Raw genomic sequence first — 14,820 nt, forward strand, 5'->3', positions numbered from 1 at the left:
ATTCAGGGAAAAACTTCCCCCCACCTCCAGATTTATGAACATCTGGTCTAATGATACACAGATACCCCTGGATGTGAAATAAGTTTATTACTCAGATGATAAACAGGAAGTGGATTCCCTCAAGGAGAAGGGCTTAGGTTGTGTCTGCAAAGAAACAGGAAAAGGAGGAAATGGTTGGCTTGGAGTTTGTTTTATGATCACTGGGTGGAGTGGCTGGACCAGCTCTACTGTGACAAATTACCAACTGTGACCTGAGACAGGAGGTGTGGGAGTGCAGGGGGAATGGGTGGGCAGTTTCTGATCTGATTACTCAGATATGGAGGGAGGGGAGGGGTGGTAAACCTGAAAATTGTCATCTTGCTAACATCAAAAATGGAATCTTTTTATTACAGTATCTTTCTGTATTTGCATCATTCATAGTGATTCCAGGCTATGGAATTATAAGAATCTCACTATTTTGATATGACTTTTAATGTCATTATGTTTCAGAGGTTTATACTGAACACTATTATTGATTATTATTTTAATATCTCCCTTACATTGATGGCATCATCTTGGTTTATGTCCCTAATATAAGTGAGCTATAGAATCTATGGGTTTCATTTTAATATAGGAAACAATGTTACAAAACTACTTTTGTTTTTAAAGTGTCATTGGGTCTTATGGGTTTACGAATTTCTGAATTAAAATGTGGACTTTTCTGAGGTTTAGAAAATGGATAAGGAGTCATAGGGAAAAGTTAAGGGGACATTCAGAAGGGGACATGGCATTCATAAAATGACATTTTTTCCAAGTGTTATAACATGTAATAGTATTCCCCAAGTGAATTCATTATCTTAATATTTTATGCATATCTTTACTAACCTACATACAGATGGGTTTCAAGCAAGATGCTTTGTCCTGAATCTTTCAAGGAAAGACCTTGATTGAACAATCTATATTGCAAATTTTAAAAAGGAAAAAAGAAAAATCAGTATATGCCAGATGGCTTCCATAAACCCAGCTGGTGATCCATGAGTTTGGAGGCCTTAGGCTGGATTAACTGCCTTAAATTTCTTAATTAATTGCTTTAAGGAATTGATTTATAACCACTGAGAACTGCTGTGTAGCAACCAAGAAGTAATTTCAGAAGTAAGTACAGAAAATACACACTTGGAATCAACAAACGGCAAAACACAGGTGAGGCAAGAAGCATTGATAAAGATACTCTATTTACTGAGGGATTCAGAGTGATAGAATTAAATGGTCTCCACAGTGAAACAAAGAAACCTGTATAATGAAGTTGTAAAAAATGAAACTTCTGAGGCTCTACAGTCATTCTTAATTGGTAAGGACACTTCATTTTTTGGGTGATGGGCACACATGATGACATTTGTGCAGCTTGCAATTTTATGCTTATTGGGGGTGGGTTCTAATAAACTCCTTATCATGCACAGTACACTGTTCAGATGTGTTTTTACATGGTGATGCTTAACAGGCTAAAGAGAGATGGGGCTGTTTTCCCCTGACCTCACTGTACAGATTTCTGTTCAACATCATCTCCCCAGGAGAGAAAGATTATTACCCATGAATCTGACCAAGCCCAGGGTGTTTCTCATCTGCTCGTGTAGATTGTGCGTGTGGGGGTGGGGGGGAGTTGGGGGGTCTCTGCAGGCTGGCATTCAGTTATTTGTCCTTTCTTTACAATCATGTGATTGTTCATTAAAAGATCTGGGTGTTTTATGGCCTCTCATTACTGTAAATAAATATGACACTTGTTTTCTTCAGACTTTTTTTAAAATTAATTAATTAATTAATTTTATTTTATTGGCTGTGTTGGATCTTTTTTGCTGTGCGTAGGCTTTCTTTAGTTGCGGTGAGCGGGGGCTACTCTTTGTTGTGTTGCGCGGGCTCCTCATTGCCGTGGCTTCTCTTGTTGAGGAGCACGGACTCTACGCGCGTGGGCTGCAGTAGTTGCGGCACATGGGCTCAATAGTTGTGGCTCACGGGCTCTAAAGCGCAGGCTCAATAGTTGTGGCGCAGGGGCTTAGTTGCTCTGCGGCATGTGGGATCTTCCTGGAGCAGGGATCGAACCCATGTCCCCTGCATTGGCAAGGGGATTCTTAACCACTGCGCCACCTAGGAAGCCCAATACTGGTTTTCTTGAAAGCATCCCATCCCTCCTACTAATTTCTATTCTTCATAAGGACTCCGATGATTCAACAAACTAGAGAAGGTTCCATATAACAACATAAGACAGAGCTGTAAAGGACATGGATGAATAAATGCACTCCAAAAATTGTACTTCTGTCCCCCCTCCCTTTTTTTAGATCCAGCTCCTGCAGATTCTCTGCTTTCCAATTATGCCATGCTTTATTCATCTACCTCCAAATAGCTCTTAACTACCAATATCCTTTGAAAGTTTTACAAAGCATATGGAGAAAGGAGACTGTAGGGTTTAGGTTTAAAATAGCATCTTATATAAGTCCCTGATGAAGCTTCTCCCAAATTACTTACAAATTACTCTGGAGCAGGGAGACACAGTAGACAAAAAAAAAAAAAAAGAGAGAGAGAGAGAGAGAAAAGAAAAAAATCACAAATAGCAGAAAATTCTAGGTCTAATCTTCTCATTGTAGCCACAATTTATATAAAAAGTCTAAGAATTAATGGAAATGTACTGTGAAACAGAAAAGCAGCCTCATAATTTGAAGATGATGATGATGATTGATAGTGATTGTGATGGTGGTAGTTCTGCTACTAGAAATGTCAAAAAAATTATTAGAAGCCTAGAAAGGGAGGTTGAACAACATTTAATCTATCCTAAACTCTCCTTCTTCATGTTAGAGATACATACTCTGCAACAGATAACTGGGTAGGCAGGTCTATACTGCACAGCAAGCACCTTTAACGGAAGACTTCTTCCTAAAACCATTTACTCTGGGGAAAGTGACAAGCAGCTCTGATAACCAGGGCATGTCCTGGCACCATCAGCCAGGCTGTAGGGTTGCACAGGCACATGGCATGGCCATTACTGTTAGGACACACATTCTACTACTGAACACCAATTATTTCACCCAGCAGCAACAAAGCCACGCCGTGACTCTGACGGGCGAAGACTGAAATAGCACAGCTCTGTATTCCTATCAAAGCCTGATATGTGGATTCATATCACATGCTGCAAACATGAAAAATGTCCAGATATCTCCATTCTCTGCCTGATATGATTGCTGCTTCTTTACCAGTTACAGATTTAGACCAGCTTCCTTCTTTCTTCCTTCTAGATGTCATACGTGCCCTTAACAATAACAGAATCACCCCCACCTCATACAATCCATGATTCCCACCTCCTTGGACTCTTTTCCAATCACCTACCCCAAGTCAAATTCTATATTAGTTTCTTTCTTTTAATTCCTGAGGAAATAGGCAAGAGGCAACCAAATGAGAAATGCTATTTATTCAGAGGTTGCTCTAGCAAGAGAGTCAGCCACCAATACTTGTGTCTTGGCAGAGACTCAAAGGCAGGCAGAGGAGCGGGAAAACTTTATGGTGGAAAAAAAAGTAATGCTTCAAATATGCCCTGATGGAGGCTGTGGCATGGGAAGCTGTGGGCCAGCTAAGTAAAGGAGGGTATCCAATGTGGTTGGTTAGGGGTACATATTTGGCTTTCTCTAGTTTGTCCTAAGTGGGAAGCAGGGACAGAAATTAGGAAAGCTGTCAGTTATTAACAAGTCCTGGCCATTTGGGGTCAGTTGTTAAGGGGGTGTTGGTTTCTAAACTGGCCCCCATACACAAAGGGCAAGGAGAGAACAAAGAAAGAGGCAGACACTCCCGACTGGTGGGTGGCAGATGTGGAACAGAGGCACTTAAAACAGGTTGAGACTCTTGCTACCTGGATGAGGCAATGCTGGCTCTCACATGTTGGGTTTATGTCACATGTTCAAGTTCACATTTAACTGCCTTAACTACCTCTTCTACATACAGGTGTTTCATACCTATGTGACAGAAATGAGCAATTTGCAATATTTTTATTCCACATTTCCATTTTCACATAAAATGCAAAGCAACAGTCACAGGGAAGAAACACCCCCACCTGGGAGCATCTCACAAATTCTTGGTGGTGTTTTGGTTTTACAAAGACAGGGAGTGAGGGGAGGGCTAGTGAATGGGGCCACAGTTCCATGTGTGGTACATTTTCCTTGGATGCAATGCACCAGTAAAACCAGATTTGTTTGACTTGAAGTATATTCTTGGTGGCCTTTGGCTAGAGGTCACTTACAGAAGTGGAGGTTCACTGAGATCCACACAAGACCCTTGCTGACTCTTACGCTGAAGGCAGTGAGAGTGAGCACCTCTGGGGCCCCTCGAGTCTTTTGCCAAGTTCTAGGGACAGGAGCATTCATACCTTGACAGATTTACGATTCTTCCGGGTCCTCTCAAGGTAAGACTGTGCCTCTCCCCAGGCTGAACATCTGCTCCCTTCAGGATTTCTCACTAACACATTAACTTATATGCAGATTTGTCTGACAGAATTTTAACGGTAACAATGTAGAACTGCAGTCCCTATTTGGGAAACATTTCCATATGAAAAAATAACTTTTCATTTGAGAGTTAGGTAGGGTAGGGTACCACCCAGAGAAAAACTTCTTGCCTGTTGAAAGGAAGATATCATGGGTTTAACATAGGAGACACCCTCTGCTTTGTCTCCATACTTCAAGAGCTAATAATGATGGTTTTTTAATCACACAATTTGTTAATGCTCAGGAGACTAAGTTACTAAAACAACTATAACGGCCCTCATTCGTGGATGTGTGTCCATGCTGATTCTCTTCACTCTAAGGGTTACTCTCCCCTCAGCCTGCAGAGGGAAAATAGTTGGTCCTTTACAGTAAAAATGTCATATTTTTTTCAACCTGACCTTGTCTCACTTTTTCTGTTTCATTCCTCTCTTCCTCTTTATCCCTCTCTTAGTAAATTTTAAAGATTTATTAATCAGGAAAAAGCATAAATAAAATTTATGTGATTATGTGAGGACTCTTAGGGATATTTAAGTACCAGTAAGTTCCATAATACTAAATAAAAGAAAGAAAATGCATTCAAGGCTTTGTGTTTTGTTGCGGATAGTGAAAATATTATATACATAATAGTCTTTGTTAATATAGCTACAAGATAAAAAGGAAGACCTTGGTAACAAGAAAAAAAGACAAAACAAAAGATTATAACGTTCTTTTTAATATTTCACTAAATTATTAAATTAAAATTATGTTTCGTGACCAGTGTTTTATATCAGTTTCTTACTTCAAAATCATCGAAGCATGCCAAAATTATTTACCAATTGAATATTTTGTCTAAGTTTTACTTAGTTAGATCTGGAAATCACAACTTTAATAACACATTATATTCCTATAGTAACACTGTAAGAATTTACAATTTACACTGGTCTTGCAAAAACCAAAACGTGATGACATTTTTATATGGTAAGCAATATTTTTTTTTAATTTTATTTATTTATTTATTATTTTTGGGGGGGTACACGAAGTTTAATCATCTGTTTTTATACACATATCCCCGTATTCCCTCCCTCCCTCGACTCCCCCCCCACCCTCCCTCGAGTCCCCCACATCCTCCCCATCCCAGTCCTCTAAGGCATCTTCCATCCTCGAGTTGAACTTCCTTTGTTAGACAACAACTTCCCACTGACTATCTATTTTACAGTTGGTAGTATATATATGTCTGTGCTACTCTCTCGCTTGGTCTCAGCTTCCCCTTCACCCCCCGCCCCCTCCCAAACCTCGAGTTCTCCAGTCCATTCTCTGCATCTGCATCCTTGTTCTTGTCACTGAGTTCATCAGTACCATTTTTAGATTCTGTATATGTGGGTTACCATACAATATTTGACTTTCCCTTTCTGACTTACTTCACTGTGTATGACAGACTCTAGGTCTATCCACCTCATTACATATAGCTCCATCTCATCCCTTTTTATAGCTGAGTAATATTCCATTGTATATATATGCCACATCTTCTTTATCCATTCATTTGTTGATGGGCATTTCGGTTGCTTCCATGTCCTGGCTATCGTAAATAGTGCTGCAATAAACATTATAGTACATGTTTCTTTTGGGATTATGGTTTTCTTTGGGTATATGCCCAGGAGTGGGATTACTGGATCATATGGTAGTTCTATTTGTAGTTTTTTAAGGAACCTCCAAATTGTTTTCCATAGTGGCTGTACCAACTTACATTCCCACCAACAGTGCAGGAGAGTTCCCTTTTCTCCACACCCTCTCCAACATTTGTTGTTTCCAGATTTTGTGATGATGGCCATTCTGATCGGTGTGAGGTGATACCTCATTGTGGCTTTGACTTACATTTCTCTGATGATGAGTGATGTTGAGAATCTTTTCATGTGTTTGTTGGCCATCTGTATGTCTTCTTTGGAGAAATGTCTATTTAGGTCTTCCGCCCATTTGTGGATTGGGTTATTTGCTTTTTTTTGGTATTAAGCTGCAGGAGCTGCTTGTATATTTTGGAGCTTACTCCTTTTTCTGTTGTTTCATAGGCAACTATTTTTTTCCCATTTTGAGGGTTGCCTTCTAGTCTTGTTTATGGTTTCTTTCACTATGCAAAAGCTTTTAAGTTTCATGAGGTCCCATTTGTTTATTCTTGATTTGATTTCCATGATTCTAGGAGGTGGGTCAAAAAGGATCTTGCTTTGATGGATGTCATAGAGTGTTCTGCCTATATTTTCCTCTAGGAGTTTGATAGTGTCTGGCCTTACATGTGGTCTTTAATCCATCTGGAGTTTACTTTTGTGTATGGTGTTAGGAAGTGTTCTAATTTCATTCTTTTACATGTTGCTGTCCAGTGTTCCCAGCACCACTTATTGAAGAGGCTGTCTTTTTTCCATTGTATATTTGTGCCTCCTTTGTCAAAGATAAGGTGCCCATATGTGTTTGGGCTTACTTCTGAGTTCTCTATTCTATTCCATTGATCTTCCTTTCTATTTTTGTGCCAGTACCATACTGTCTTGATCACTATGGCCTTGTAGTATAGTTTGAAGTCAGGAAGCCTGATTCCACCAACTCCATTTTTCCTTCCCAATATTGCTTTGGCTATTCGGGGTCTTTTGTGTTTCCATACAAATCGTAAGATTTCTTGCTCTAGTTCTGTGAAAAATGCCATTGGTAATTTGATTGGGATTGCATTGAATCTGTAAATTGCTTTGGGTAGTACAGTCATTTTCACAAGGTTGATTCTTCCAATCCAGGAACATGGTATGTCCCTCCATCTGTTTGTGTCATCTTTGATTTCTTTCATCAATGTCTTAAAGTTTTCTGCATACAGATCTTTTGCCTCCTTAGGCAGGTTTATTCCTAGGTATTTGATTCTTGTTGTTGCAATGGTGAATAGGAGAGTTTCCTTAATTTCTCTTTCTGCTCTTCCATTGTTCGTGTATAGGAATGCAAGAGATTTCTGGGCATTAATTTTGTATCCTGATACTTTACTAAACTCATCAATTAGTGCTAGCAGTTTTCTGGTAGAGTCTTTAGGGTTTTCTATATATAATATCATGTCATCTGCAAAGAGTGACAATTTTACTTCTCCTTTTCCAATGTGGATTCCTTTTATTTCTTTTTCTTCTCTGATTGCTGTGGCTAAAACTTCCAAAACTATGTTGAATAATAATGGTGAGAGTGGACACCCTTGTCTTGTTCCTGTTCTTAGAGGGAATTCTTTCAGTTTTTCCCCACTGAGAAAGATGTTGGCTTTTGGTTTCTCATATATGGCTTTTATTATGTTGAGGTAATTTCCTTCTATGCCCATTTTCTGGAGAGTTTTTTATCATAAATGGATGTTGAACTCTGTCAAAAGCTTTTTTGGCATCTATTGAGATGATCATATGATTTTTATCCTTCAAGTTGTTGAAATGATGTATCACGTTGATTGATTTGCATATATTGAAGAATCCTTGCATTCCAGGGATAAACCCCACTTGATCATGGTGTATGATTTTTTTAATGTGCTGTTGGAGTCTGTTAGCTAGTATTTTGTTGAGGATTTTTGCATCTATATTCATCAGTGATATTGGTCTGTAGTTTTCTTTTTTTGTGACATCTTTGCCTGGTTTTGGTATCAGGGTGATGGTGGCCTCGTAGAATGAGTTTGGGAGTATTCCGCCTTCTGCAATATTTTGGAAGAGTTTGAGAAGGATAGGTGTTAGCTTTTCTTGGAATGTTTGATAGAATTCACCCGTGAACCCATCTGGTCCTGGGCTTTTGTGTGTTGGGAGATTTTTCATCACAGTTTCAATTTCATTACTTGTGATTGGTCTGTTCATAGTTTCTATTTCTTCCTGGTTCAGTCTTGGAAGATTCCATTTTTCTAAGAATTTATCCATTTCTTCCAGGTTATCCAATTCATTGGCATATAGTTGCTTGTATGATCTTTTGTATTTCTGAGGTGTTCGTTGTTACTTCTCCTTTTTCATTTCTAATTCTGTTGATTTGCATCTTCTCCCATTTTTTCTTGATGAGTCTGGCTAATGATTTATCAATTTTGTTAATCTTCTCAAAGAACCAACTTTTAGTTTTATTAATTTTTGGTATTGCTTCCTTACTTTCTTTTTCATTTATTTCTGCTCTGATCTTTATGATTTCTTTCCTTCTGCTCACTTTGGGGCTTCTTTGTTCTTCTTTCTCTAGTTGTTTTAGGTGTAAGGTTAGGTTGTTTATTTGATCATTTTCTTGTTTCTTAAGGTAGGACTGTATTGCTATAAACTTCTCTCTTAGAACTGCTTTTGCTGCGTCCCATAGGTTTTGGGTTGTTGTGTTTTCATTGTCGTTTGTTTCTAGATATTTTTTGATTTCCTCTTTGATTTCTTTAGTGATTTCTTCGTTGTTTAAGAGTGAATTGTTTAGCCTCCATGTGTTTGTATTTTCTGCAGTTTTTTTCCTGTAATTGATATCTAGTCTCATGGTGTTGTGGTCTGAGTAGATGCTTGATATGATTTCGATTTTGTTGAATTTGCTGAGGTTTGATTTGTGACCCAAGATGTGATCTATCCTGGAAAATGTTCCGTGTGCACTTGAGAAGAAAGTGTATTCTGTCGTTTTTGGATGGAATGTCCTATAAATATCAATGAAGTTGACATGCTCTAATGTGTCATTTAAAGCTTGTGTGTCTTTATTTTCTGTTTGGATGATCTGTCCATTGATATAAGTGGGGTGTTCAAGTCTCCCACTATTATTGTGTTACTGTCGATGTCCCCTTTTATAGCTGTTAGCATTTGCCTTATGTATTGAGGTGCTCCTATATTGGGGGCATAGATATTTACCATTGTGATATGTTCTTCTTGAATGGATCCCTTGATCATTATGTAGTGTCTTTCCTTGTCTCTTTTAATAGTCTTTACTATCAGATCTAAATTGTCTGATATGAGTATTGCTACTACAGCTTTCTTTTGACTTCCATTTGCATGGAATATCTTTTTCCATCCCTTGACTTTCAGTCTACATGTATCTCTTGGTCTGAAGTGGCTTTCTTGTAGGCAGCATATAGAAGAGTGCTGTTTTTGTATCCATTCAGCCAGTCTGTGTCTTTTGGTTGGAGCATGTAATCCATTTACATTTAAGGTGATTATTGACATGTGTGTTCCGATTACCATTTTCTTAATTGTTTTGGGTTTGTGTTTGTAGGTGTTTTCCTTTTCTTGTGTGTCCTACTTAGAGAAGTTCCTTTAGCACTTGTTGTAAGGCTGGTTTGGTGGTGCTGAATTCTCTTAAGTTTTGCTTGTCTGGAAAGCTTTTAATTTCTCCCTCAAATCTGAATGAGATTCTTGCTGGGTAGAGTATTCTTAGCTGTAGGTTTCTCTCTTTCAGGACTTTCAGTATATCCTGCCATTCCCTTCTGGCCTGCAGAGTTTCTGTAGAATGGTCAGCTGTTATCCTTATGGGTTTTCCCTTGTATGTTATTTGTTGCTTTTCTCTTGCTGCTTTTAATATTTTTTCTTTGTGTTTAATTGATGTTAGTTTGATTAATATGTGCCTTGGTGTATTTCTCTTTGGGTTTATTCTGTATGGGAGTCTCTGTGCTTCTTGGACTTGGTGAATTATTTCCTTTGCCATATTGGGGATGTTTTCCACTATAACCTCTTCAAATATTTTCTCAGACCCTTTCTTGTTTTCTTCTTCTTCTGGGATGCCTATAATTCGAATATTGGTTCATTTAATGTTATCACTGAGGTCTCTGAGACTGTCTTCTATTCTTTTGATTCTTTTTTCTTTTTCCTGCTCTGTGGCGTTTATTTCCCCCATTCTATCTTCCAACTCACTTATTCGTTCTTCTGCCTCAGTCATTCTGCTGGTTAAAGCATCTAGAGTATTTTTAATTTCAGTTATTTTGTTATCCATTGCTGTTTGTTTTTCTGAGTTCTTATGACCTGTTTCTTGTACTTTCTCTATTTTGTTATCGAGATTTTGTATCATTTTTACTATCATTACTCTGAATTCTTTTTCAGGCATTTTTCCTATTTCCTCCTCATTTATTTGGTCTTGTGGGTTTTTTCCTGCTCCTTTGCCTGAATGGTGTTTCTTTGTTTCCTCATGGTTGTCCAAACTTTTGGGGTTGCTTGTCCTGGCGATAGAGGTGTTTATAGAAGACTGTCCAAGCCTCAGACCAATGTCCAAGTATTGGGTTAAACAAATATTAAGTCTAGGAAACACATACATGTATAAGACACACAATTACTGAATCCATTAGGACATAAGGCTCTGGAAAGACCTGACAGAACCCCAGTATGCTATCAGTATTCAAAGAGAAACCCAATAGAAATTGACAACTGAAACAGAACAAATCAGAGACAAAAGCAAAAGCAAACTAACAAACAAATAACACCTTACACATACAAACATCAATCCAGGGAGATTTTGTAAGCTAGAATCAAATATAGAAAAGAGCTAGAGTACCACCAGACAGAATGGAGATTCTCAGAATGAAATTAGACAACTGTACTAAGAACTAAGATAAAGACAAAAACCTAATATTAAATACCAAGGCAGTGCATCATCTGGAAAATAGAGCAAGGAGTCTGAGCAGATCAATAGTTTTGCTTATAAATATGTTAAGATAAAATAAACTAAAAATGGATGGAAGAAAGGGGAACAGATGAGTGAAGTGTGATTGGAAACATGCAAATAAAAAGAAAGAAATAGAAATTTATAAAAGATAGGGATGAAAGGAAAGTATGAGAGATATATTGTCCGTACTTCCAAAAACTTAGCTAGATATAGAAGTATATAAAAAGGCAAAAAAATAAAAATAGAATAAAAAATATCATTAAAACATTATGTTATAAAACTTGTAGATCCCTTAGGGCTAAGATCGTATTTAATAAAGAAAAAAAAAAATCCAGAACTGATCCCAGAATGGACCAGTTCAATAGGAATTGATACTAATATTTCTGTTTCCTTAGAGTCTCAGCTGTAAGTGTCCTTCTACTCGCCTTGGGTTTTTTTGCATTATTCTGTGACCAGCAGAGCTTCCTTTATTGTTCGGCTGTAAGCATCGGTGTGCGGGGAGGGAGCGGGTATAATAGTGGCTCCTTTCCCTGGGAGTGAGTGAGCAGCGGCGCTCTGTTGTTTCAGTCAGGCTTGGAGGTGCCTGTTGCAGAGGGACGCTGGTGGCTCAGGTGTAAAAAGAAAGTCTCAGAGCTGAGCCTCTCTCGGGTTTTTTTTTTTTCTTCTCGGCAGCCTCCCTGCTGCCAGCATTCCAAGGTTTTTAATCTAGCCTGGCCCGAGGGCCTGAGGGTACTTGTTATCCCTGATTGCCTTGGGTGGCCCGCAGGGCGTCTCTCCACTGCCTGTTGCAGGGCGTCTCTCCACTGCCTGTTGCAGAGGCGCCGAAAGAGAGAGAGAGGCTATGCGCATGGCTCCCCACCCCCCCACGCCCATGAGCCTGCAGCCTCCAGCCGCCATCATGGCCGGGCAGCTCTCAGGGACAGGCACTCCTCGCCATGGACCTCTTCCCTCCTGTCCTCTCGGTCCGTCACCTTACTGGCAACAATGTTTCTCACCCTGAACCAGCTCTCCGGTTCCCACGCTCTGGCTCCCGGACCCTCTGTTCAGCTGTGGATCCATGTCTCGGTCCGGGAATGCTGAGCTGCGGTGCAGACCCTCCGAGTTTCTCACTCCCTCCCGTCTGCCACAGCTCCGCCACTTCACCCTCTTTGAGCCGTCGTAGATGCCTCCCTACAGGTTATGTCGGGCTCCTTGCGGTCCTTTCTGGTGTCCGAGGCCATCTGCTGGTGTTCAGCTGGTTCTCTGTGGGAATTATTGTGTCCTTCGGTGCATTCCCAATGCATCTGTGGAGAGGGATGCATTCCACGTCCCTCTACTTCGCCGCCATCTTTTTTCTCCAGTAAGCAAAATTTTAAAGGCATGACTTAGGATCATTGTTCAAGAATATTGTAAATTGTAAATTCTTTCAATGCTGCTAATAATAGGAATATAATGTGGTGGCTAACTTTAAAATTTAGACAAAATATTTAGTTAAATAATAAATAATTTTGCATGCCTAGATTGACTTCTAAGTAAGAAATTGATTTAGCACACTAGTAACTGAACATAAGTGTAATTTATTAATTTAATCTTACTTACAATAGATTAAAACATGCAAATTACTTTGTATATCATATGTAAATTTACATATACATATATAATTTGTATACATTTATTTTGTTACCTCAATTTCTTAAACTAGTATGAAATGAATAGCTTACTGAAGAAAAAAACTAAACTGTACTTCAGATTTCTTTTATGTCTGAAGAGAAAATAGTAATTTTTATAAATGGTTGATTATGCTAGGTACCATACTTAAGAGAAATATGAATACGTTTATATACACACATATATATATACACACACACAGAAAATGGGTAGAACTTAATGATTTGTTTCTTATGCAAATTATTGCTACTTTCCAAGACAGCAAATTTAGATCATTTTTTGAAAACTGAGTTGTAATAAGAAAGCAAAGAACAAAATAACAGGAAATTAGCCTAGGAATTCTATATGTCCATCCATACTCCAGCAGCATAGCCAAGAAATACAGTTGTCTAAGTGAAATCAGCTAATAAATGGGATCAAATCCATACCCCTTTCAAGTGGTAAATGCATAGATCTCCACTAATTCCAATGTGATTTAATAGAAAAGAAATACTCTTTGCTCTATGAAATAAAAATTCTGGTTAAAAAAATAAACCAACATCCTGAAGATCCAGATACAAGACATATGGAGAGAACGTACTCATCATAGGAATCAGAAGAAAATTTTAGAAAATTCTATGACACACTCAACAGTAAGTGAAGAGACCTGGATTCTGTAGATGGGTCAGTAGAAATAAATAGCATAACTTAGATAAAGTTATCATGTGATAAAATTAAACATGACTAAAATACGGAAGAACTAGAAGAAAACTGCAAAAAAAAAAAACCCTCTGAAATTAAAATCAAGTTGAACTTAAAATTTGTTTTTATTTTTTACTTTCTTACTTTTGTAAACAATGTCTAAGTTGGTAAGACTGTGGTGACTCAAATACTTGCATACACAGTTGGTAGATGAGTCTACAGACACTATCTTCCGGGAAAGGAATTTGGCAATATTACCAAACATGAAGTATTTGCATTTTAACTATGGTGATTAGCCAGGGAAGTAAGGAAAATAATTATAGACATGTTCTTACTCAGTGCTCTGGAGGTACATGATGGGTTTCTGAATTTTTTTTAATGCTACAGTAAATATTACAAAATAAAAATGTGCTGATATATGTGCACATTAATGTGAGATTTAAAAATAGGGGAGACTATATAGGGTGTATGGGAACACCCTGTGATATTCTGGCAAATTTTCTAAAACTTTTAAAGTAAAGACTTTAAGTGCTAAATAAACAATTGAGAAACTAGGTATATTTATTTGTGCCAGTTAAAAAATGTTTTAAAAAGAATGTTATTTTCATCAGTTATTATAGTAAAAATTTTAAAAATTGTGGTGAAAAATATCACAAATTTAACAAGAAGATAATATTAATGTACTTCAGTTATGAAAGCTGGAAGAGTATGAATATATTTAAACTGAAGTGTTTTAATTTGGGGGATTGACTTTTCAGTATTTTTCAATTATACTCTTTACTTTTAAGAACTTTTATTGAGATGCAACTTACATACAATAAACTTCATATATTTAAAGTGTACAGTTTGATATTTTATTAGTAATGCATATATGGCAATGTCAATCTCCCAATTCATCCCACCTCAATTGTACTCTTGCATTTATTCTTCAATACGTTAAAATAGGATAATGTTTATTTTACCTTTATAAAACATATCCCATTTTATTGAAAATATACCTTTTTAATATTATATTTTTATTTGCAAAATAATTAGAAAGCATGCCATATTTCTTTGTTCTACTATATTATACAGACAAGCTAAATAGAATCCAGGTGATGTACATTGTCTAATACCACTGGAATTTTGACAGGTTGGTGTTAGGTTAGAGGTTTTGGTTTTGGGGGCTTGTTTTGTTTTGTTTTTAAGGCAAACAAGAGGTAAAAAACTCTCAGTAACAAAATAATGAGTTACAGGGATGAAATGTACAGCATGGGGAATATAGTCAATTATATTGTAATATCCTTGTATGGTGACAGATGGTAACTAGACTACTCATCACGATCATTTTGTAATGTATAGCAATATCAAAGCCCTATGTTGTACACCCGAAACTAACATAGAGTTGTAGGTCAATGATACTTCAATTAAAAAAAACCCAGTAACACTGGGAGGAAAC

General features: G+C 37.6%; 1 pseudogene; it reads right to left on the minus strand.

The window, feature by feature from the left end:
* LOC130844408 (tigger transposable element-derived protein 1-like) overlaps nt 1-14,820 on the minus strand; it is a 179,273-nt pseudogene that overhangs the window by 17,731 nt on the left and 146,722 nt on the right.

Source organism: Hippopotamus amphibius, chromosome 2 (assembly GCF_030028045.1).
Source record: "Hippopotamus amphibius kiboko isolate mHipAmp2 chromosome 2, mHipAmp2.hap2, whole genome shotgun sequence".
Classification (NCBI taxonomy): domain Eukaryota; kingdom Metazoa; phylum Chordata; class Mammalia; order Artiodactyla; family Hippopotamidae; genus Hippopotamus; species Hippopotamus amphibius.